We start from the raw sequence: 24,669 nt of genomic DNA, 5'->3' as shown, positions 1-24,669 counted from the left end.
AGAGAGCAAGTGAGCACAAGCTGGGGAACGGGAGAGGGAGAGGGAGAAGCAGGCTCCCTACTGAGCAGGGAGCCTGATGCTGGGCTCAATCCCAGAACCTTGAGATCATGACCTGAGCCAAAGGCAGATGCTTAACCAACTGAGCCACCCAGGAGCCCTGGTCTTCACTGATCTTTAGATACACAAATTTACAAATCAAAGGTATATCAGTTATTTTTATAGTAAATGCAGTCATACTACAGCAAACATTGTAAATGTTTAACTGATTTTAGAAATAATTTCAGCTAAGAACATAACAAACCTATCTAACAATTTGTATTTCACTTAGGAGCAAGAATAGAACAATGTGTGGTGCACTGTACTGTGTCAGGGTCAAATGCAGTGGCAGAGTTAGGATTTGACAGAATTAAGAGGAAAAGGCCTGCGGAAAAGATTAGGTAAGCCATTTTTACAAAAGAGAGGGCCATTTTTACCAATGAAAGCATTGTGTCCACTTGTGAATGGCATGGTGTGGATGAAGTTAAGTGGGGTTGATACAGGATTCAGAGAAATAAGGGAACTTGGGGAGATGCAAAAGGACTTTGAAAAAGCCTGGCATCTTCCAGAGGATAAAATTAGAATGTTTGTTGAAACAATTTTGTCCTTAATTCTAGTAATTTCTGATTTACTGACTTTTAGCAGCTAATGTGAAGGACACAAATTACTGCAGAATAACTGAAATATTTAGCATACCTGGTATTACAGCACCCTCTATCACATGATCATATATACAGAACATTTATAAGTAGTGGTTGCTTTCATGTGGGAATATTCATTTATGTATAACTTTCCTGGTTCTAGAGCTTAACTTACTACTTACCAGCAAAGGGGTCAAAGGCCTACATGTTTCTCCAGTTCTAGTATCATCACTATCTGTCCTGTAATAGCAAATAGCATTAATGACAAAGCAATCCTGAACTCTAAATTCTTCAGGTGTGGTTCTAGTACCAACACCTTAAATATCAGGGGAGAATTTATCAGAGCTATAATTATCCCCTCTACTCCTAGTCCTTCCCAGTTAGAAACTCGGGGGTTAAGGCCAATCTGTTTTAATAAGTTTTTCAGGGACTTCTGATGGATGCTCAAGTTTAAGAACCACTGCTCTATTATAGAAGAAATGCGCAGTGGAGCAGTCAAGTAGGCGCTAATGTACGAATTCTAGAGGAAACTTATCTCACTTTCACTATATACTTAGATATTCAGCTAAAATGCCATTCCAATAAAACACCAAGAACAATCTCATGCTAGCTACCTAATACTGTCAGGCCTACAAGCTTCCAGGGAAATCTAGGTTGTCACCTAAGGATTATCAGGGAAGAATTTACCTACATTTTGTTGACTTTGGGGAAACTGTTTCCTCTCTGGTTATCTAAAAGAAATCTGCCATGCAAACAAATCTATATTCAGCCTGAGCATATCTGAGGCTCTGTTTGGGAAATTTCCTTAGCCTGCCTTTTTTTTTTTTTTTTTAAATATTTCAAGTTTTTATTTAAATTCTAGTTAACAGGGGCACCTGGATGTCTCAGATGGTTAAGCGTCTGCCTTCGGCTCAGGTCATGATCTCAGGGTCCTGGGATGGAGCCCCCGTCGGGCTCCTTGCTCAGCGGGAAGCCTGCTTCGCCCTCTCCCTCTACTGCTTCCCCTGCTTGTACTCTCCCATTCTGTCGAATAAACAAACAGAATCTTAAACAAAAATTCTAGTTAACATATAGTGTAACAGTTTCAGGAGTAGAATTTAGTGATTCTAGCCTGGTTTTAAAACAAATTATCCACTAAATTCTACGCTTCCTGATAGGCTCCAAACGCGTACACTGCACGCTTTTACAACAGTGGCTTAGTAGGTGGAAAGAAACAAAAGCTTTTATACCAGAGGACAATCTAAGCCACAGAGCCGGTGCCATCTTCCCACCAAGTGAGAATTAGAGGACCCCATTCCTGACAGACTAAGAAACTCATGCGGGGATGACTGGGAATAGTTCAGGAACAAGGCATGTGGAAACCAAAACAGAAACATTTTTTCTTAGCTTAAAACCAGAGAAAGAAATACGTTTTCTCTCCATCTTGGGAATACAAAGCTACTCCCACAAGCAACTTCCTCTTCAGAATCCTGCGAAGTACCTCCTGCACTGGAACCGGGCAGGGCGGAGACTCGGGTGCCTCCCTTCCGGGGGGCGAGAAAAAGAAACGCCGGGGCCGCGATTTCTCTGGAAGGTTCCGAGAGAAAGGTGCGCGCGCCCCCTCCGCGGGCGGCGGGAGATGCGGCACCAGATGGCGCTGCCGCACCGAGAGCCGGAGCCTGGGTGACTACGGGGACGGGAAGAGGCGTCACCGGATCCTTTCCTTCGTGTCCCTTGCCGGAAATGCTCGCTGGCGCCAGCCTCTGGTCCCGGATATTAAAACTTCTGGAGAGTTCCCGCGTGAGGGCGGGGCTAGGACCGGAACCGAACGGCGACCGTCGAGCCTCGGGGCGGAAGCCCCGGGCGGTGCCAGCGGGGGCTGCCTTGTGGCGCGCGCCTCTCCGAGGCGGGAGCGCGGGTCTGGGGGAGGTGGGGAACGCGAGGGGCGGGGCCTCGCCATGCGCGTGCGCACTTTCGGGACGTAGTCGCCGCTGGCGTGTGCGCCTTTCTCCATTTTTGCACGTTTGCTGGCCTGGCGAGGCGGAAGTGGTGACGTAGTAGTTCCCCCCCCCAACGCTCTCCGCCCAGAGGGCTTGGGTTTCTAGATGTGAGTCAGGTTTCTGGAAATCTTTGTGGAAAGTTAATGGTATATGAGGTAAAAACTCGAGCTGTATTTTCCTCTCGACTCTAAAGCGATCCAAATGTTTGCTGGGCGCGGTCCCAGTGTTGGTATGGACCCAGCCTTTCCCTCTAAATCTCTGGACCGCCTTGATCCACCCACTCTGTTTCTTTAAGCATCAATCATGAGGCCGTAGGGATGTCACAAGGAAAGGGACTCAAGCAAATAGACTATTCCTTTGGAACCCAAAACAGTTATTTAAGGAAGCGTGCTTTTGCTTTTTAACAGTGCTTCTCAGGAATTTAAGTTCAGTCGACTTTTTCTGTTTTTGTCAGTGTAAACATTTTATATTTTGTGCTTTTTGTGGTGTTGTCTTGCTCTTGATCATGCTTTGTTAACTAAAGGAAGGCTGCGTGCACAAATCGTTCCAGAGGAAGATTCTGCCGTTTTTCTATTTTTGCAAAGTAGAGAGGCAAACCACTTTTATGGATGGACGGACCATAGTAACTAGTGAAAAGTGCACTGGTTTTGTTTTGGTTTTAGATGCAGCACGGAAACAACTAAGACGTTGAAAAAATAAATCTGTATCCATCCCCATTATCCATTAATTTTAGATTGTAATTCTAAAAGTGTCAGCCGCAAGGTGCCTGGTTCTCCCAAGAAATGTGTTCAGTTTTGGTAAACACTTTTGTTTCTTTGTTTCAGAGCTCTTTCTGTTCTGTGGCCTACATAAGAACTGAGAACTTGCGAAAGCCAGAGCGAATAGAGACTTAAGCGGATATACTAAGAGAAACAGGTGGACTGGGGAATGCAAGAACGTTAGATTGTCTCTAATAGCTAAATGAGGACATTTTAGTGTTTCTCTATAAAACCTTTTGGGTGGTCTTGGTAGTAGGTGTAAAGAAAGCTGTTGTGGCTTGAGGAGTGCCGTGACATATGTTTATATGAAAATCCAAGGGAAAAAAGTGGGCAATATTGCAGTATCATTAGGCTGACTAGAAATAGGACAAACAGGAGGCAAGATGTCCAGGAAAACTTTAAAAAGGAATAAAAATATAAAACATGTGAAGGAGAAAGAGTCAAAGCTGTGAAAATGTGGAAAGAGGCTGATTTGGAAGACAGTAAGGGAAAAACAGTTTTAGATCTCAACCTGAATATGTAGAATAAGGAATAAGTTCTTTATTAGACATTTCAGCTTCGGATATCCTGCATGTATGTAGTTGAAAGAGTGCTTCATTTTGCCACATTATATCAGTAATCTACACTAACATAGTTCTTCATAGTTTAAAAAATGCATGTTATTTATTTATTTTCACAAATAGTGGCATTTAAATCACTTGTCTGCAAATACCTCAATTCTTGTCCCTCACTACTGCTTGCCTGGCAAAACCTGGCTCATGGTTGAACTCATGCATTTATGTTTTCTGTGCTTGCACCCAGAGCTTAACAATTGGATGAACTAACAACGATCTCACACCTAGATGGGCTCTCCACATTGTCCAGTCATCCAACTCCTTTTCTCTAGTTACTTTGCTGTCTTCTGGAAACCTAGTATTTCATTATTCTTCTTCCTTTCTCAAATTGCCAACTGCCTCTTCAACCAGTGACTTTGCTTCATATTTTATTAAAAATAAAATTGTGAGCCTAGGCCAAGAATTCTTTTTTCTAGCATCTACTCTACCCGCACCTGTACTTTTTAAACATCTTCCATCTAGTTTAAAAGGATGATGGGTCTTTCCATCAAATGCAAACACTTGATTCTGTTAGTCTTTCATTTTAGCCAGTTGAGTGGGTATTTGGTGTTAGTTTTATTTTTGTGAAGTGTGTTTAAAACTTTGCCCATTTTTAAAATGGAGTTTTTCTTATAATTGAGTTGTAGGAGTTGTTTATATATTATGTACATTATTTTCTTTGTAATTTATTATTGTTTTGTGATAAAAGCACTTCACATAAGATCTACCCTCTTAGCATATTTTTAAGTATATAACACATTGTTGTACTATTGGCACTGTGCTGTAATCTCTAGAACTTATTCATCTTGTATAACCAACTTATATATTCGTCTTCGTTATACAAGATTCTAATACTTCTCCATTTCCCCTTCCCCTTGTACACATGTTTTTTGTCAAAGTGTGTGTTGTGAATATTTTTCTACCAGTTTGTGGCCTGTCTTTTCATTTTTTTAATAGCATATTTTGAAAAGCATTTTTTGTAAGTTGTATTTTTCTAGGAATTTGTACATATTATCCAAATATTAAAGTTCATTAGCATAAAGTTGTAAATAAAATCCTATTTATGTTTTTAATACTCACAATTTACTACATTTAAGCCTATTATCCATTGAAGGTTAATTCATCTGTGTGGTATAACAGTAGGAGTTGATATTCATAATTTTCAAAATGAGAATCCAGTTATTCCAGCTGCATTTGTTGAAAGGATTATCCTTTTCCCCATTGAATTACTTGGGCACCTTTGTCTGATTTTCTGAGTATCTATTCAGTTCCATTGATAAATATATGTCTATCCTTACGCCAAATTATCCAACTTCCTTTTTTCTAAAAATTGTTTTGGTCATTCTAATTTCTTTGCATTTTAATATAAATTTTAGAATCAGCATTTCAATTTCTGAAAAAACCTGCTGGGATTTTATTGGGATTCTGTTGAATCTTATGATCAGTCTGGGGAGAATGCCATCTTAACAATACTGAGTTTTCAAATCTATAATCATGGCATATCTCTCCATTTGTATTGGTCTTTAATTTCTCTATGTAATTTTCAGCATACAAGTCTTATACATGTAATGTCAAATTTTTTCATAAGTATTTCATGTTTTTTTTATTTTATTATAAATGTATTGTTTAAATTTCCAGTTTTGAGTCATTGTATTTTTTAGTTCTAGAATTTTCATTTGATTTTTATAGATTCTGCTTCTCTTGTGAAATCCTGAAGTCTATGTCTAATAACTCCAATATTTAGATCATCTATGGATCTTGTTTCTGTTGTCTTTTTCTTATTCCTGTTCCTGATGTGCCCAGTAATTCTTAATGGAATGCTGTCTTTGTTTATGAAAAAAATTAGACTCTGAGCAATGTTTTTTACTTCCATAAAAAATTTTACTTTTGCTTCTGTCAAGAAGGTAGGCCAGGGGTAGAGTATCTTAATCTGTATGGTTTTCAGTCTGTTAGGTCTGGTCTATTTCAGGTCCCTTCTTATTCCTATGATGGCCCTTTTCTGTGTCTCAACCAAAAGCCTGAGGTATTTTCTTTTTTTTTTTTTTTTTTTGATATTTTTTTAAGATTTTCTTTACTTACTTGAGACAAAGAGAATAAATGAGAGAGAGAAAGAGTACAAGCCAGGGGTGGGGAGAGGCAGAGGGAGAAGCAGACTCCCTGCTGAGCAGGGAGCCCAATGTGGGGCTCAATATCAGGACCATGGGGTCATGACCTGAGCCAAAGGCAGACGCTAAACTGACTGAGGCACCCAGGCGCCCCCTGAGGTATTTTCGAAGGCCATTCCTTGTTGGTTGTCCTTGAACTCCAGTTTTTATTTTCTCAGAACCATGGGACTCCCAAAAGCTATTCTTGGCTTCTCTACTTCTTAGCTGCCACATTCTAAGTGACTTTCCAGCTTCAGGAACAGCTTCCAAATTGGCAAATAAGTCAAAGGGAAAAACAGTTGAAAATGGGCAGACTTCTCTGTACCTTCTCTCCAGGATCTATCCTCTCAAGATGACATCAAAAAGATCCTTTTTGTATTTCTAACCAGCTTTTCTAGTTCCTCGTTAAAAGGATAGGCCTGATTTAAAAAAAAAAAAAAAAAGAAGAAAGAAGAGAAAAGAAGTACATCATTGGCAGAAGTGGAAGACCCTCTTAAGAAGTCTCAATGATGCAGGGCGCCTGGGTGGCTCAGTTGGTTAAGCCTTTGGCTCAGGTCATGATGGAGCCCTGCATCTGGCTCCCTGCTCAGCGGGGAGCCTGCTTCTCCCTCTTCCTCTCCCTGCTGCTCCTCCTGCTTGTGCTCTCTCTCTCTCTCTCTCTTAAATAAATAAAATAAAAAAAGACTCAATGATTTTTCCTGTATCAGGGTTACCATTTCTTGTCCAATGACAAGACACACCAATGGCTTTCTGTCTTGCTTCTGGAGGTGTCTCTAGGGCGTCCTGGAAGTGATACCCCCTTGCCACAGATGGGTTCATAGGAAATACCCTTAGTTCTCTTTAGAGTATGCCTACCTATGTCTTCTGACCTCTACTCCTTCTATCGAGGGTCCCAATATAGTTTTGTTTTCATGCACACCAAGCACAACTCGCTGTACCTATAAAACTGAATTTATAGAATTTATAGAATTACAGAAAGAATACATAAGAACATATTCTTACAATACAGGTATATGTTCCAGTCAGGCAGGAAGAAATGCAGCCCTTTATTTCTATAGATATCAGTAAAGAGATATATGCTCCCTAAACAGAAAATGGATTTGATTTCTTACTGTAATCTCAAGCGATAATTATATAAAACATTGCCCACCAGCTCATGGGTGTGCTATAGAAAGGTCAGAATGGGCAGGACTTAGTCCCAGATTCCCCACTTCTTGGTGGAGGATTAAGTTATTTAAGTTTTGTCAGCCTCAGTTCCCTAATTTAAAAAACAATATGCCTACTTTCCAGGGTGATTGTTGGGTTTAAAAAAAGGTACTATTTACGAAGTGTCTGATACATGATAGGTTCTATTATTGTGTATAAAATTATTTATATAGATTTCAGGGATTTGTCCACATGGCAGCACTGTTTCAGAACCCACAATATTTTGAGATTTCTGTTCATCACATACTTTGCTTTATTCGGTAAACATTGATCCTCTGTTAAATACTGAACACTGCACTAGTACACTAGGATGCAAAAACTATGAAACAACTTGCCTCACAGGTCTGTAAACATAGCTTGTCCATTTTATTAAAAGCCATGGTCAGAACTGTTCCAAAACAGTTTCATCACCCATAGTGTTCAAGTATAACACTTTGTGATTTTGTTCTCTTGCTGCTATTTAATGAATCCTGAAATAGTTTTTGTTACCTAAAATAAAATTTGATAGAGTTTAACTTAGAATAAAATTTAATATAAAGCAGCTCTAATATGAAAAATTTCCAAGGGAATTTTATTACTAACCAATAGTACACTATCATGAGGCAGTTTCGCTTAGAAAACTATATGACACAATGGAACATGAGCTTGGCTTTAGTGTATTAATAATTAGCCTGACTCATCCAAAGACTGGAGGATAGCTAGGCTGTTATCAAACATCATGGGAAGTTCTGTTCAGTGTGCTGGCAGAGGGCTTTCTTCTTTCTTTAAAGGAGAAAACCAATTTATTTTATAGTTGAATGTCCATAAAAAGAACGATCCACTGGCTTTTCCATTTTAATCCTGCTCCTCAGATTGTTCTAGCTCTGACACAGTTGTAAGCCCCTTGAATACAAACACTTGTCCTCAGGTTTTACCATGTCAACTCTCATACGCATTTCTAAGGTCTACTTACTTAATTTCTAATTTATCAAGGGAGCATAACAGTTTTGCAGTAAATATGAACTGAGTAATTTTATAAGATTCTCAGATCCAGTACGAGATTCTCCTGTGATTAAAAAACACCATTCAAAATCAAATATTCTATTTTCTGAGCTTGATTTCCTTTATTATTTGGTGCTTTGTTTTTGTTTTCCTAATCCATAGAATAAACAAATACAGCTTAGAACGGACAAAATAAATTCTTACAGTATCAACTATAAAATTATCCAAATTATGTTTCACTGATTAAATTTTCTAATTTCCTTGCTTTAAAAATACATGTACAAAGAAGTAATGGCAATACAAGTTAGTAATCTTATTCACCATTTCAGTCTTGCCTCACCATTTTTTTTTTCTACATTTGAGTTCCCAGTTCTCTAACTGTATTACTGGGGTTTCACATTTAATTATATCTATTCTATAATTGGGTAAACTTGAATTATTTGAAATTCTTTTGGAACAGTCATATATTGAATTCATTTACATGCACACACAAAAAATTAAATGTCAAGTCTAGAGTGGTTTTCCCATAACCCTGCTTTATTAATGTCTTAAAAATCACCAAATGCTCTTATTCCAGATCATGATGAGGTCAATATGGAGTGTTAAATCTGACCTCTATGTGTTCTATAAGGGATTGCTCAGTCCTATTACAATACAGTAGTTTAAGTATAGATTTTCTGGCAGTCATCTTGCCTTTTATAATGTGCCTAGATGGAACAGTAAAACAAATGTGCCTTTTACTACTCTGAATGGGGTTATTGTAGAGATATAAGAAGACGCCATAAATAAGGGTGCAACATTTCCTTTATCCCCAAAACACAAATAGTCATATTGAGAACTGGAACATACTTACTTCAGCTTTTGTAATAAGAGAAAGAATATAAGTTTTCTATGTTCAAAATAAAGTTGACCTTAGTACATAACAACTGAGATAGTACATAACAACTCTCTGCCCTGCCTCCGTTTGGAGCAGCCCTTTGTCATATCCCTTTAATTCATACAATTGGATTATTTTTAAAATTAAAACAGCAAACTGACATTTTCTCTCAATTATTTGCTTCTTGAAGTTGTGTTTTTAAATTACTAAAAATCAACTATATCCTTAATTGATTGCCTTTGGTTTTCTGTGGTAAAATGTAAAATACAAAATGTATTTTAGTTAAGTGTATTAATTTGAAATTGTTATAGTTCAAAAATAATTCCACATGACTCTTCCTCAACTGCTTTTAAATTATAAGTAATCATTATCATGATTAAATATTTAATTATCTATGCTACACTGCTTTTGAATCCTTGATATGAATGTTCACATGATGACTTGGTGCTAAAATTTCCAGTTAGTGCCTTTGTTACTTTGGTTTTTATTTTTGGCCACTCATATTCAGATTTACATGATAATGAAAACCCATTTTTGTTTCTTGTATTTTGTCTGGAATTTGGAAAAGTTACTAGATGAGAAAAGAATGATGTCTTCTTTCATCAAGAAAACAATGCATTTTAATTTTCTCTACTGTCCATCTTTGGGGTGAGTGTTCGTTTGGATGGTAGATTAACCACAATTTATAGATTAATGAAAGAAAATTCAGTTTTTATAAAATTATGTTAAAACAGACACAATCCCTACCCTCATGGTGTTTACAGAAGGCACTTAATGATTAGATTAAGAAGAAGGTAAATATATCTGAAGACATTGAAATGTTCTATAGCCATTTTTAACAGTTTTTCAACAGTGGATTGTATGAATAAAAGAAATATGGTAGAAAAGAAAATGTTCTTTTCTGCCTACATAGCAGTATACATGATCCCAAAATAGAGGCATGAAAAAAATCAAGCATATGGTTTCAAACATCTTTAAAACAAGGATTACATGATTAAATTAAATGATTAAAAAGCAAAAGACCTTTTAAAAATGTTGAATTCAAAAGTCTACCTTAGGAATTATGTTTAAATCCAAAGGAAAACACGCCCTTCTCCTCTGTCTTCTTCAACTATTTTCCTTGTTTTGTTCAGAACACTCTTACATAGCTTAGAGAACCTTACACACAACAGCACATCAGCCAGTGAAGTCATTTGGCTCTCATTGAGCTTGAGTACCATTCCAAAGAAGATATTCTGATACCCCCAAATAACATAAAAGGCCTGATCTTTTATGGTAGGAGACTCCAAGATGTAAAACAGAGTGACATTGTATTGATAATGAGAAACCTGACTAGAAAATTTAGTAAAAAGCTGACTAGGTTAATAAAAGGTACTATTTCAGGACTGCTGATGGCTTTTCTTGCCCGGCCCAAGGCATTCCTGTTGTAATGTATTAACTCCACTTACTTATTGATCAGCAACTAATTATTGAAAAATTCTAAGTACAAAGTTCTTTCTAATATTCTGATGAATATGAAGTAAGTATAAAATATGTCCTTATTTTCTAGGAACTTAGGAGAATAATTGGAGACACTCATCCAATGGGAAATACCTTATGATCAAGTAAGATATATCTCAGACTGTGATAGCAAAGAAGGGCACTGATAATGAGAGCCATCATTTGTTAAGGGCCTAGCATGTGTGTAGAGCTTTCCTCTAGAGCTGGACAGTGTTGAAAGGATTGGGGGAAAAGATCCAGGTTTACATGGCCAGTAGTGTAATAATCTGGAATTGATATTCTTGGGGCTTGACTGCTATTTAAAGCAGGCTCTCTAAATTCCTCTGCCTGGAATATCCAACTACAGCACTCTAAGATGGGCCTTGTTCCCCAACTGACCACTTAAGACTTCAACCAACACTTAGCCATGGGCATCTGAGGAGTTCCCCTCACTCAGATTCTTTTGGCTTCTCAAAAGAAGTCGTTCTTTCCCTTAAGTATATCTCTTGGCAATGTAGTCCTTCCTAAGAGACTTCTTCGCTGGTTTCTTCATCTGGAAGGTGTGCATCTGGTCCACACAAAGCACTTGCCCTTCCTTGGCTAAGCTGTACATAGAAGTACAGTGAGTTCCTAACATGGCTCTTTCTCTCTGGCTCTGTTGCCTTAAGTGAACATAGGCATTGCTACACTTTACGTTCCTCTTACCTGAGTCAGACACCAGATATGAATCAGACTAATTCATAATTCCATGAGATAAAGGACAAAATTGCTCAGAAGTACAAGTAACAAATTTCTCTCCTATGTTTTCATGAAAAGAATTGTATACACACATCATACTATACACAAAACTCAGTTCCAGCTGTATTAAGAGCTTAAGAGTGAAAGTCAAAGCTTGAAAACTTTTGGAATGTTTTTATGACTTGAAAATAGAATTTCTTAAAAGATATTTTTTTTAAAAAAATCCCACAAAGGAAGAAAACTAAATGAAGGGATCAGAAGAAATTCTAAATAACTGTAATTCAGAAAACTTTTCTGAAATAAAAAGGATTTGAAGTTACATGTTGAAAGAGCTCACCATACACTTAAGAATATCAATCCAGAATGATGAACACAAAGATGTTCTAGTACAATTATTGGGTTTAAGAGAAAAAATATTCTTTGACTAGGGGGAAAAAGCATGTAATCTTTCGGAGATTATAATTAGATAATCATCAAACTTTTCAAGAGCAACTCTTTCTGTTCAAAGAAAATAAGATTTTCTCATTTCTTTCCTTTAGATTCTCAAGGAAAGAAGACATGAGCCAAACATTTTGTATCCAGTGAAACTGACTTTCAAATGAAAAAAGCACCAGTAGTCTTCAACTCTTTCTGAAGAATCTGCTAGAGATTGAGCTTCGGGTAACCTAATGACCAGAGAGACATCAACAGAAGAACTGGTGAGCATTGAATATGTAGTTCTTAGTAGGACTAAAACCAAATGAAGGCTAAGAGAATGAGAGTATAGTATATAATGGTTAAAAATGTAGGAAGGGATGGAGAATTGGGGAGAACATATGCAAAAAAAAATTTTTAAGTGTTTTTAGTACTCATGTGGTGGTAGTATTAATATTGTTATTTTGAGACTATTCTGTGTGTAATATGAGTTTTTTTTAAGATTTTATTTATTTTCACAGAGAGAGAGAGCGAGAGCAGGAACAAAAACGGGGAAAATTTTGAAAATTTTAAGTTTCTTCTTTGTGTTTTTAATGTTCTCCTGAAGGTTAATTACACAGGCTTCTCTTTTGAGATACAGAACACATCTACTACTTGAAAACTAAATGGCAAAGGTGACTTTGAGTCTATGCATAGTTTGATCTTTGGCTCACTTCATTTATATTTGGGATCAAAAACTGATGTTACGTTATTTATGCCTATTGTTGCAACTGGATATTAAGTCAGTATTTTAAATGTTTTAAAATATGGATGTTTCTTTATAAATGTTGTGCTTTCCTCTAAAAAATTAAATGTAATGGTCTTCAATTTCCAAATCAGTTCATTAGTAAGCTTCTTCTTTTCAAATGAGGAAATTAGAGAATGACATGCTGTACTTTTAAATAATATATAAAAATTAGATATTGTATATTTTAGAAATGTCATAAAATTTTTAAAGAAAAGGATTATTTGTCTGTATTCCCATTTTTTATTTATTTTCTTCTGAAAAGAGTAAAATGAGTCAAATAATTTGCTGTTTTTCTGTTCTTAGGCTTGGACAATCAACAACAGCACACCAATTTTTGGTATATTTGCATAACTGTAAATATTTTTGCTACTTTTTTCTTAGCTCTCTTAATATGAGATTTTGGCCCACATTAGGAAGAGAATTTCCTTATTGGTTTCTTGCACTTCTATGTCATGACTCAGTTGTATGTAGGAAAAAATATTCAATCATTATTACATCAGTGAAGTCTAATACTCTAGGGCTAATATTTACACATAGCAACCTTTGAGAATGACTATAGGGATAGCATTTTTAAAAATTCTTTGTCCAGGAGAAAAACAAATGAAGAGGCATTATTTGAATAACATATGAACTATAAAAAGTAAGTAATGGATAAAAAGATCTAGGGGGAAAAAACATATTTGGAAAATCAGAAATTATTTCCAAAAGAGCTATCAAGTCTGAAGAAAAATTTTTATTCAGGTATTTCATAGTTATAAAAACATTAAATTAAACTTTGAAATAACCTAGTTGTATTGTAGAGACTACAATATAAAATAAAAAATCCAATTTAAGAAAAATATTCCAATTTTTGCTCCAAATAGGAACAAAACCTTACTAAATATTTCTCTAGCCTTGTCATTTTTTCCCAAAGAAAAAACAGTTCTCTTTCTTGTGGCCACTGGGACTTCCCATTTGTAGTGGTTCTAATAAAATACTCAAATGGTTTTCATTACTTAAAATTCCTGTCACTTGATCCTCAGAACACCCAGAGCAGAGCAAATATTATCATTATTTTCTCTGTTTTCACAGGTTCATTATTCTTTTATCCATTCATTTACTTGTCATGTACTAACATAATAATAGCTATCATTAATTCATCACTTACTGTGTACCAGGCATATATAAACTCCCTACAGTTCAGCATTATTATTTCTAGTTTTACAGAGAGGCAACTGAAGTATAGAGAAGTGAAGTAATTTGTTCATAGTCACACAGCTAGTGAATGGCAGAGCCTAGCTTTGAACCCTGCACTCTAGCTCCAGAGCTGGCATTTTTAATCACTCTTCTGCTCTTTTGGTATTGGTAGCTATAAAAGTCAATTAAAACTTGTGGTCTTATGGAAGAGACAGGCAGAGTAAAACATGGAAACAATTAACTTGTTCGTTCAAACAAAGATTTACTGAGTGTTCATTCTGTTTCAGACACTGTGCTAGGTGCGTGGTGGTAAACTAGACATACCTTGTCATTACTCTCATAGAGCTTACAGTTTAACTTTGAAGCTGCCCATTAAACAAACAATAATTATACTGTGAAACAAATGTTTTGATAGAGGAAGTACAGAAATCCACAGAAACCTCTCCGAGGAGTGATGCAAGGTTTCACAGAGGCAGTGGTGATTAAGCTGAGATCTAGCAAATGAATTGACTTGTCTGCCTTAGTGTTGAGTCTGTCTAACCTAAATACTGAGGCTCTTTCTACTAAATAACAGAAATAAAATTTGGAACAAGAAGGCTAGAATATCAGATACAACGTTATTTTAAAAGTACAAGAGTGTACATAGGTCTACTAATAAATTTGAAAGACTTTGTAATAGATAATGTTATATTAAAATATATATTGTCCAAATTCATTCAGCAGTCACATACCAGAATAGACCAAAACCAATGGGATAAATTAAACAAGTTCTCAAAAAAAGTACCAACCTCTAAGGGCCTGTGAGTCCTTTGAAATTTTCAAAGAATGGATAATTCTCATGCAATATAAATTTTCTGAACCTCATTTATAAAGATGTATAGCTTCCATGTTTATTTTATGAAACTAACATCTTGATACAAAAGCTTGACAGAGGACAAAAATGAATATGAATGTAAAAATGCTAAAGAAAACAGCAGCTAACCAAACTGAGTAAGATTAAAAGGAATTGCTTATTACAACCAAGCACAGTTGATGTTATGCATGTAAGGATGGTTTAATAATTGTAAATATTGGGGCCCTTGGGTGGCTCAGTCAGTTAAGTGTCTGCCTTCAGCTTGGGTCATGATCCCAGGGTCCTAGGATCGAGTCCCACATCAGGCTCCCTGCTCAGCGAGGAGCCGGCTTTTCCTTCTCCCTCCGCCTGCCACTCCCCCTGCTTGTGCTCTCTCTCTGTCAAATAAATAAATAAAATCTTTTAAAAAAATTGTAAATATCTTAGTGTAGTTGATTGATATGTCCAGTTATGTAAAGGGAATTTGATGAATTCCAAGATTCATTATGATAAATAATCTTTAAAGACTTGAAAGTTACTTTGATGATATAATACAGGAATGCATGGTTGGCTTAATACAAGATTAATATGATTTATAACTTAAGAGCTTAAAGAAGAAAAATGTGATTGTCTTAATAGATGGAGGAAATGCATTCAGTAAAATTCAGTATCTTTTCATTTAAAAATTTTTGATCAAAAGAAAGGAACTGCCTGATTAACACAAAAACAAAAACTATACAGTCAGCATCACACTTAAATGGAGAAGTGTTGGAAGTATTCTCCTTAAAATCAGGATTAAGATCAGGATATCTTTTACCACTTCTAATCAGCACTGATTAGAGGTCCTAGCCTAGTAATAATGAAAATAAAAGAAAGAAAAGTACAAGGAATAGAAAGGAAACAAAAGTATCATTAGTCCCATATATAAGAGTACAAAGACAACACCCCCAAGTATATGACATTAATTATAAACCTTACATATATTTATGGACACAACATCAATTAAGAAAAATCAACTGAATTTTTATGTACCCATTACAGAACATACAAAATGTAAATTTTACGAAAAGGTATTACTTAAAACAGTGTCAAAAATATCAAGTGCCTTAGCATGCTTTCAGAAAGTGCTATAAGTGGCCCTCCTTTGCCATGGGAGCTCTAGAAAGCTCCTGGGTTGTTATGGTCAATTCCTTCCTACAGTTTCAGCCTCATTTTCCTAATCTCTGCAGGTATCCATCATCCCAGGGCTAAGAGAAGCCCAGGCCTGTTAACCAGATGAGCGAGAGCTTATGATGGTATTTAGACAGAAGAGGGCGTGGAGATGGGGCTGGGCAAGGATACAAAGAGAAATCCAGGGGAGTTGAGAAATCACTGAGGAGAATCAAGAGAGCTAAGTGCTCTCATTTGCCATGTGAGACTCATCAAGAACTCATTCTCTTTAGCAATTGTTTTATAAAATGAGAACAGCAAGACTCACCTCACAGAATGGCTGGGAAGAAGAAAGCGAAGTAATATATGTGAAAGTATCACACACGGGATCCTGTATTTAATATTCTGTCAGCGAATGTCATTTTTTTCCTGAAGAAGATACAGTCCCTAACTTCCTGAAGGAGAAGACTGTCCCCACCTGCTGAGTTGTAACAACAGCACACCGGCACTACTTACGGGGCTTTCACGCAGTACTCTGCAGCTTATTGAAATAGGTGCCAGCACCATCCTCATTTTATAAATGAGCCCACAGGGAGTTGTTCCTCTAGGCATCTGTCAAGTTGTCTACACCAGTGGCAGAGATAGACATTAGCAGTAGTCAGAAGAGCGTAGTGCTCATTGGTCAACCCAATGCCGACGCACTGCGTTCGTTGTCAGCCCCACTGGCTGCCAGTTCATTGTAGTCTTATTTGTTGTCTAAAGCTGCTTTTTTTTTTTTTAATTTAATAAGTCATATGTTTAAAAGTCAGTGTATACTTGAAGTAAGACATGGCCCCATTACCTTCCTCGTGGCCTTTTCTCGAGGGCAGAAGTGTGTACACACTCTTCTATATCCTCAAACCCTTCTAGGACATATTTTTGAGTAAGTACACTTCTGGTGTAAAGAACAAATCAGGGGATTGTTTTTAAAAGGTAAATATATAGAACATATAACAGTGCCTGTCAAACATGTTATCTACCATTATCATCACCATATCACTATTATTCTCATCATCATAGTCAGTTCTTTTCACCACAGGAGAGTTGCAGCAAGCATCAAGAGTAAGAAAAATGTGATTTCCAAGCAGCACATTTAATGATTCCACTCAGACTTGGCAGGTTCCTATGGACTTACATTCCATTGGTCAAATATGCCAGGCACAAAGAAGTGTTCAATAAATGTCAGAAAGTATTGTTTTACAGGTGAACAAATTAAAATTTGAGGAAATTAAGTCCAAGGTTATATAGTTAGTATTAGGCAGTGCTACATTCATATACAATTCAATAAAGTTTGTTTGTTCTAGATCTTTTATTCACCCCGCCCGCAAACAACCTGATGATCAATGAGTAAAATTTTAGTTAAATGAAAAATTCACATTTCTAACCTTCCCTACTTCTGTAGAACTTGATACTTGTTCCAGAAGAAATAGACTAGGATAGAACTTTGCACTAGAGGCTGCTAGGTAACTTGTATAAGGAACTTGGACATAGAGAGATGTGGAAGACTTCCAAGCAGTGGGAAGAATTAATCAAGACAAACTTAATTACTCCAATTCAATGAGGATTTATCCAACATTCTAGAAAAGGATTTTTACTGTATGTATAAAAGTTTAGGATTCTCTTTATGCTAATATGTTTTTAATAATTTTAATTCTGTAGCTAACCCTCAGAAATATAAATTTATAATTTGTTCCCTACTTAACAAAATATGTAAACTGAGATCTTAAAGCCTATAAGAATAATGTGGCTCTGTATGAGCCACATCTTATTATTTCCATTTTAAAGACACCTTTGGTTTTGAATTTTAGAAAGTTTTATGATATGCCAATGTAGTACTATATTTTACCTTGGTAGATTAAAAGTAATTTTAATTTATAAATTTACATTCATTCACAAAAAGTTCTTAGGCTTAACTAGGCTGATCTCACTGAGCCTAATCATAAATGTCTTTGGAAAAATTATTAATATAGGGGAATATTCCATAGTTTATGTTAATTTTCAAAATATGTATTTTTATTGACTAATTGAGATGAATTACTGCCTAAGAATAATTCTTTGTATGTGAAAAATAATCTGCTTAAAATTTCTTTCTACAGAATTCTATAAATCTGAAGACTAAACTTTAAAATAAAATCGTCAGAGGAAAGGAATTGGTAGAAATAAAACTGGAAACATCCAGAATCTTGATGGTGTGCCAAACCAGATGTCAACTGGAGCTCAACCAAAACCTAAAGTAAGTAGCTTTATTACAGAATATTCTGAGTGGAGTGTCATGTCCCATTCACGCAGTAAAGTCAGCACCACGTTTGCACATTCTCTATTACTTTTTTTTAAAACTTAGCATTAAGGTTGACCTGTTTTTCATTTTAACATGATTTGTAATAAATATATATATTAATAATTAATATTTATAAAATTGGGAAAAAATGCAGGCAGTGATTTTGTTAAGGCAAAATGGCTAGTTCATTGTCAAACGTAGAGCCATAGCAGAGGATTATTTGCACTTTAATTAATTCCTTCATTATTAGTGAAAATTCTTGCTGCAATTGAAAATCTCCTTGAACTATTATTATAAAAGTCTTCCCTATTGGGATGGTCCACATCCCACCATGGTTCCAGAAATGAAGTATTACACTGGGGGACACATCTGTGAAACATCAGCTACAAATATTAACTGCACTTTAAGTAATTGCCTTTGTGCTACAAAGCTAAATAATACCCAGCAATTTTTTGTTGTACTTTTGGTATATTTTTAATAAGGAAAAATTGACCATCCTTTCTTATAGATACTTTATAATTTTTATAACTTTTTCCCAAATCCCTATAATTTTTTCCACTTTTTAAATTGAATCTAAAAGTACATCTTCATAAATTCTGACCAGTGTTGGATATAGAGGGATGTCAATAATAACTTGCAAGATTTTGTACAGTTGCATATGGTTCTTGATTTTACGATGCCTTGGCTGCTTTACAATGTTAAAAAAACAATAATAATTGTGCCAATAAATATGAAGGGCAAACATTATGTGTCTTCCTGACAAAAAACAACAGAAACTTCCTAAATTACCTCAAGGGATAATTTAAGAGATTTCTTATATAGGGATGGTCAGGGTTAAGGGAAGCCAACTCTAAGATGGTTGCCCAGCAAGATTTTTGTCCTTCAAGGAGGAATGCAGCCACAACCAAACTACAGTATGACAGAAAAAAGGTGCAGGGAGTAAAGACCCATCTCTCTCCCTCCCAACTTCTAACCTCCTCTGGGACCTCCCGTTGGTTGACCTCATCAGGAAATCCAGAGGGAGGTATACTCAATTTAGCAATTGTGCCCCACAAGGCAAGATGGTAAAAAGCAGAGAATAGTTTTAGAGGGTCAAATAAAAAGTATTTAGCATGCATTAAAATAAAAATAGCATGGCAGCTACCATTATTAAATATGCAGTATGTTCCAGGCATGGTGCTAAGCTCTTCATACACATTACCTATTTAATTCATACAACGACTCTACAACATAGATATTATTACCTCCTTTTTTAAAGATTTATTTTAGAAAGAGAGAGAGAGAGAGGGCATGTGTGCACACACACGCGTGTACACACCCACTGGGAGGTGGAGGAGTATGGAAGGGGAGAGGGAGAGAGAAACCCAAGCAGACTCCATGCTGAGCCTGGAGCCTGATGCATGGCTCTATCCCAAGATCAGACCTGAGCCCAAACCAAGATTTGGATGCTCAAACCAACTACACCACCCATGCACTCCTTCATTTTTTTAGGAAGAGAAACCTGACCTTCACAACAACATCATAAAGTTAGTGGGATAGGTATTAATGTTATCCTGATTTTACAGACGAGAAAACCAAGCCCTATTAAAGATAAGTCACTTGCCTGAAATGGCAAAATTAGTACTTGACTGTGAGCCTTCATACTTTTTCTCACTTTGCCATATCAACATCCATGGCTTTGGGGAAGTTTTATAATGCTTTTAAGAGAAAAGATGAATATTACTAAGTGAAAGAAGCCAATCTGAAAAGGCTAGATACTGTATGATTCTGAAAACTATATGACCTTCTGGAAAAGACAGAACTATGGAGACAGTAAAAAGATCAGTGGTTGCAGGGCTTAGTGGGGAGGGAAGGATAAATAGGTGGAGCACAGAGGATTGTGAGGTCAGTGAAACTATTATGTATGATACTACAGTGGTAGATACCTGTCATTAGATATTTGTCGGAATCCACAAAATTTACACCACGAGTGAAACTTAAAGTAAGCTAGGGACTTTGGGTGATAATGATGTGTCAGTGTTGCTTCAACTGGAACAAATGTAACACTGGTCAGAGATGTTGGCAGTGGGGGAGGCTGTGCATGTGTGGGGGCAAGGATATATGGAAATCTCTGTACCCTCCAGTCAGTTTTCCTGTGAGCCTAAAACTGCTCTAAAAAGTCAGGTTTATTTTCTAACTAAAAAGGAAAAGAAAAATAGAGTACATCTTAATTATTTTTACTGTGATCCAGATTTTGTTTCTTTTTTGGTGAAGAATGACCTTTATATAAGGCTTTCTCCTCAGAACCTTCCTCAGTCCAAGAAGGAAACATTCATTACAAATCAATTGATTTTCTTTAAGATTAACAATGAAAGTTAAAAAGGGGAAAGCCATTATTTTTAGTGTGATGCTATATTCCATTGCCTTTTGCCTTTTAAGGGAATGTAATTTATTAAAGAGGCATTTGGGACCTCTTTTAGCTGATTTTCTAAGTTTCTTCATCCTTGTTACTTTGTTTTTACAATAAGCTCTTAATTATCCTGGGACAGGTAATTTATTTCCAAATTAGCTCATTCAGTATAGGGTAACTTTATAAATTATTAGGTAAGAAGTTAAGGAGTATTTTATTTTTTGGTCCATTAAGAACAAGATTATAATCTGAGTCCTCAGTCAATTCTCACTGACACAGAGTGTGGAGAGGAGGACTATATAGCCTCAGATGTTAATACAGGGATCTTTATATCCTCTGAAAATCTTTTTCTGTTATCTGTTTTCACTATCAATATGTCTATGAGCATTCCTTCTAAGATGTTTACTTATAAATGGAGCATGCAAGTAGGGGTCAGCTCGGCAGAAGAACTGCTTTTGCTGTTACATCTGAATCTTTAGGAGGATGGACAGTGTATTCTGGAAACTTCCCTTGCTATTTCCTATTCTAGGGAATACTTTCTAAAACACAGCTTACTTCTGTTTCCTCTGAATCTGTCATGAAGTCAGAGGCTTCATAAGATAGAAAGTCTATCTTATGAAGCCTCTGACTAATCTAATTCTCCAGTGCTTAATTTCTTCAAAGAGAGTAGACAAATCCTTCCACACAGGTTTGTGGCAGCCTCATGTACATTTATTCATCTGACTTATTATCATTTTCTTATTTTCTTAGGCTAGACTGCCAAACCCAATTTCAGCCATAGAGTACCGGATGTATAAAGTTCACTGTCCTGTGGAACATGTCTGAGGTACCAGTGCTGAGGTTTGAATGTGGTCCTGGCTGCAAAATACTGAGGGCAAGACCTCTCCCAGTGATGGTAGGTTTCCCCCAGGGCTAGTGCTATTCAAAGGGTAGAGGATGAAGGTGTTTAACCCTTGATTGCTTGTCAGAACTCCTATATACTTTTAGAGGTGGACCAAAGTTGGGAATATGGGCTTCCATCTTGCTAGGACAATTCATGTCTGTCCCTCACAGATATTACTTGCCTAGGGGCAAAGTGAAGTATAAAAGGTGCTGGTGGTAGCTGCAGTGTAAATGAGACTCAAGAACGGTTCAGGACTAAACTGGGCATAGACATTCTTCCAAAGAGCCAAATAGCTCAGTCCGAAGCCTGACATATAAAACATGACAACAATGTAACAATATAGGTCAATTTTTTTCACAAATGGAAATGGAAATGAAATGTAAACAATGTATTAGCAAAAACAAATCCAGTATTGCATATGCAGAATAGTGATTTATTTCAGGACTTTGTGTTGCATTTAAAAATGGAAACAAATCAATGTACTCCAATAACAGAATAAAAATGACATAGGATTATCTCAATAATTATAGACCATATCTGTTGAAATTCAATTTTCCATTCAGGACAAAAAATTATAGCAAATTAATAGAAAAGAACTTCCTGAATTTGCTCCCATGAATCAAAAACAACAACAAAAAACTCCGTCAAATATGCTTAATGTTAACATGTTGAAAGCTACCCCCCACCCATCCCAAGATCTGTAATTAATTTGGGATGTCCACTATCACCTCTGGGTATATTTTGGCACTGAGTAAATGTTTGAGAGAAGGATGTAAGAATGCGAGAAAACAGAAGTTCAGAAAGGAGAGACTGAGGTACAGATGAATCTCAGAGTGAAGGGTCCTGCTCAGATATGGGTGCAGTCAATGGAATGTTCAAGAGCTTGGGCAACGCAGCATCATCGGGACTACACAGTTGCAAGTTAAAATATGGAGAAAGGGTGATAGGAAAGTAATATTTAAAGAAGGTGAAGATGGGAAAGCCATGGTTCGTGACATTATAAAAGGAGACAGTGCCGGACTCATAGTCTAAGAAAACCCCAACACGGCGAGGGGGCACATATAGAGGCTATGCCCTGCACAAGGCCCACCTTTTCTAATTAGCAGAAAGATATCTTCTGACACTAAACTATGAGTCCTTGAGACAGCGAATGCCAACCAAAGAAGATGTTTTTGTCCTAATTTTTATTTAAAAAGTCCCTTGGGCTAGCACAGGGTACGACTTGGCTTAAGGGGATGGTCCAGGCTGGGTTGACAGAAACAATAAAAGTCCAGGGACCAAGCCATAAATTCAGACAGCCAGGTTGCCAAGGCTAAGGGTATTGAAGAGAAAGCCAAGGCCAAACAGTTACCAGTTGAAAATCTAGGGCTGTTCTGGCTCTGTTCTCAACTTCAGAGAGCAAATTAGGCACATTTCTGAAGCCAGTGACTCATGAACAGATTTTGACTTATGTTTACTTCCCAGACATGTGAGTTGGTGAAAGGGGCAGGACATTGATGTGGGAGTTATATTCTGGACAGGGAAGAAATCAGAGGGGGGTGGACTGGCCAGCTCCATAGGATCTGTTCTCTGTAACCTATATCTGTATCCCATTTTCCTCCTGAACCCAGACCCTTATGCCTGTCTGGCTGTCTTGGTATCTCTAATGCACCCCAAACTTAGTGTTATTAGCCATTTTCTCCTGTGTTAGTGAAAGGCACTTTCAGTCAGCTCATCATTCAGGCCAGAAACCTATACGTCACTCCAGAAACCTACACGTCACCCTAGTTTCGTTCTTCTCTCTTAAACTCAGTCACTGTCACCTAGTGACATTCGAATCTACATTTCTAATGACGTGTTAATTCACCCCCTTTGGGTCCCTAATACCACTGCTCTGAGTCAGGTATTTCTCACCTGAAGTGCAGCCTATTTGCTGGTCTTTGGTGTTAAACACCCCTTATCCAGTATCCAGGATGCAGAGTGATCTTTTATGAAGTTAAATCTCATTATGTCTCTGTTCTATGGAAAATCCTTCAATCTCTTCACATTTTCTTTGGTAGAAAATCAAATTTCTGGGCATGTTGGACAAAGCTGCTCACAGTTTATCCATGCTAACTTCTGCAGTCTCTCTTCTCTTGTGTCCTCCGCCTCTCGCCTAGTGTTCTGTCCATGTCAAACTGCTTTGGGATCCATCTCACGTTCCTTGTGTTTGCATCAGTTGTTCCTTTAACCTGGAATTCCCTGTCATCTTCACACTAATTCGCTTGACTAGGCTCTCAAGACTCAGTCTACAGGAAGGGCCCTGTTTTTCTAGCATTTATCACATTAATATTATCTGTATATGTTTTTGTCTTCCCTTTCCTTGGACTTGAAGCAATTTGGAGTCCAGATTGTCACTTATCTCAGTAACATAAGTGCTTAGCATAGTAACTGAACATAGTGGGCACTCATAAAATGTTTCAGACTGTAGTGTGTTCTAGCTGTTCTTGCTTGTAGAGTCTCATTTCTGCTCAGGGGTAGTGGCAGGAATTGCTACTCAGACACATTCAGGCTAATGTTGTGGCAGGGTTTTAATAATGAAAAGGAAGGGGGCACCTGGGTGGCTCAGTCATTAAGCATCTGCCTTTGGCTCGGGTCATGGTCCCAGGGTTCTGGGATTGAGCCCCACATCGGGCTCCCTGCTCGGTGGGAAGCCAGCTTCTCCCTCTCCCATTCCCCTGCTTGTGTCGCCTCTCTCACTGTCTCTCTCTCTGTGTCAAATAAATAAATAAAATCTTAAAAAAATAAAATTATAATAATGGAAAGGAAGATGGATACACATTCACACCATAAAAAGTTAATGGGTTCTAGGATGACAAGAATTGAAGTGTTGTAAGGGGCAAAGACTTTCTGTCTAGGAGAAATTCCTAGAATCTTTCTACCCGGGTCAGAATTCTGGTTACCTCTCTTTTCTTTTCTTTTTTTCTGAGAGCACCAGAATTTGGGCAGCATGTTGCTCTTTCCATTGTTACCTTCTTTGCTTTCAACTATTATTTCTTTTATTCCTTGACTAATGAGAAACGAGTAGAAGTACGACTCTTCCCTCCACAGTTTCTCTAAGGGTTTTTATTGGAAATTACAAGAAAGAGATCATGAGCAAAGGGGCTCCAAGTAATATCCTCCTATCAGTACTTTTTATTTTTCCCAAATGAGTGTTGGAGGGGGAGAAGACACAGATAAGTGGTGGGTCTCATGTAATGTTTATCTACTCTTTGAAGGCCGCCTTGTGTTCAGTGAGTTTCCTGGGAGCTAAGGAAGAGTTAAGAAATAAC

This window comes from Eumetopias jubatus, unplaced genomic scaffold (genome assembly GCF_037043125.1).
Source record: "Eumetopias jubatus isolate StellerSeaLion01/CBP00866 unplaced genomic scaffold, mEumJub1_p1.0 scaffold_3, whole genome shotgun sequence".
Lineage (NCBI taxonomy): Eukaryota > Metazoa > Chordata > Mammalia > Carnivora > Otariidae > Eumetopias > Eumetopias jubatus.
This window is presented reverse-complemented; position numbering follows the sequence as displayed.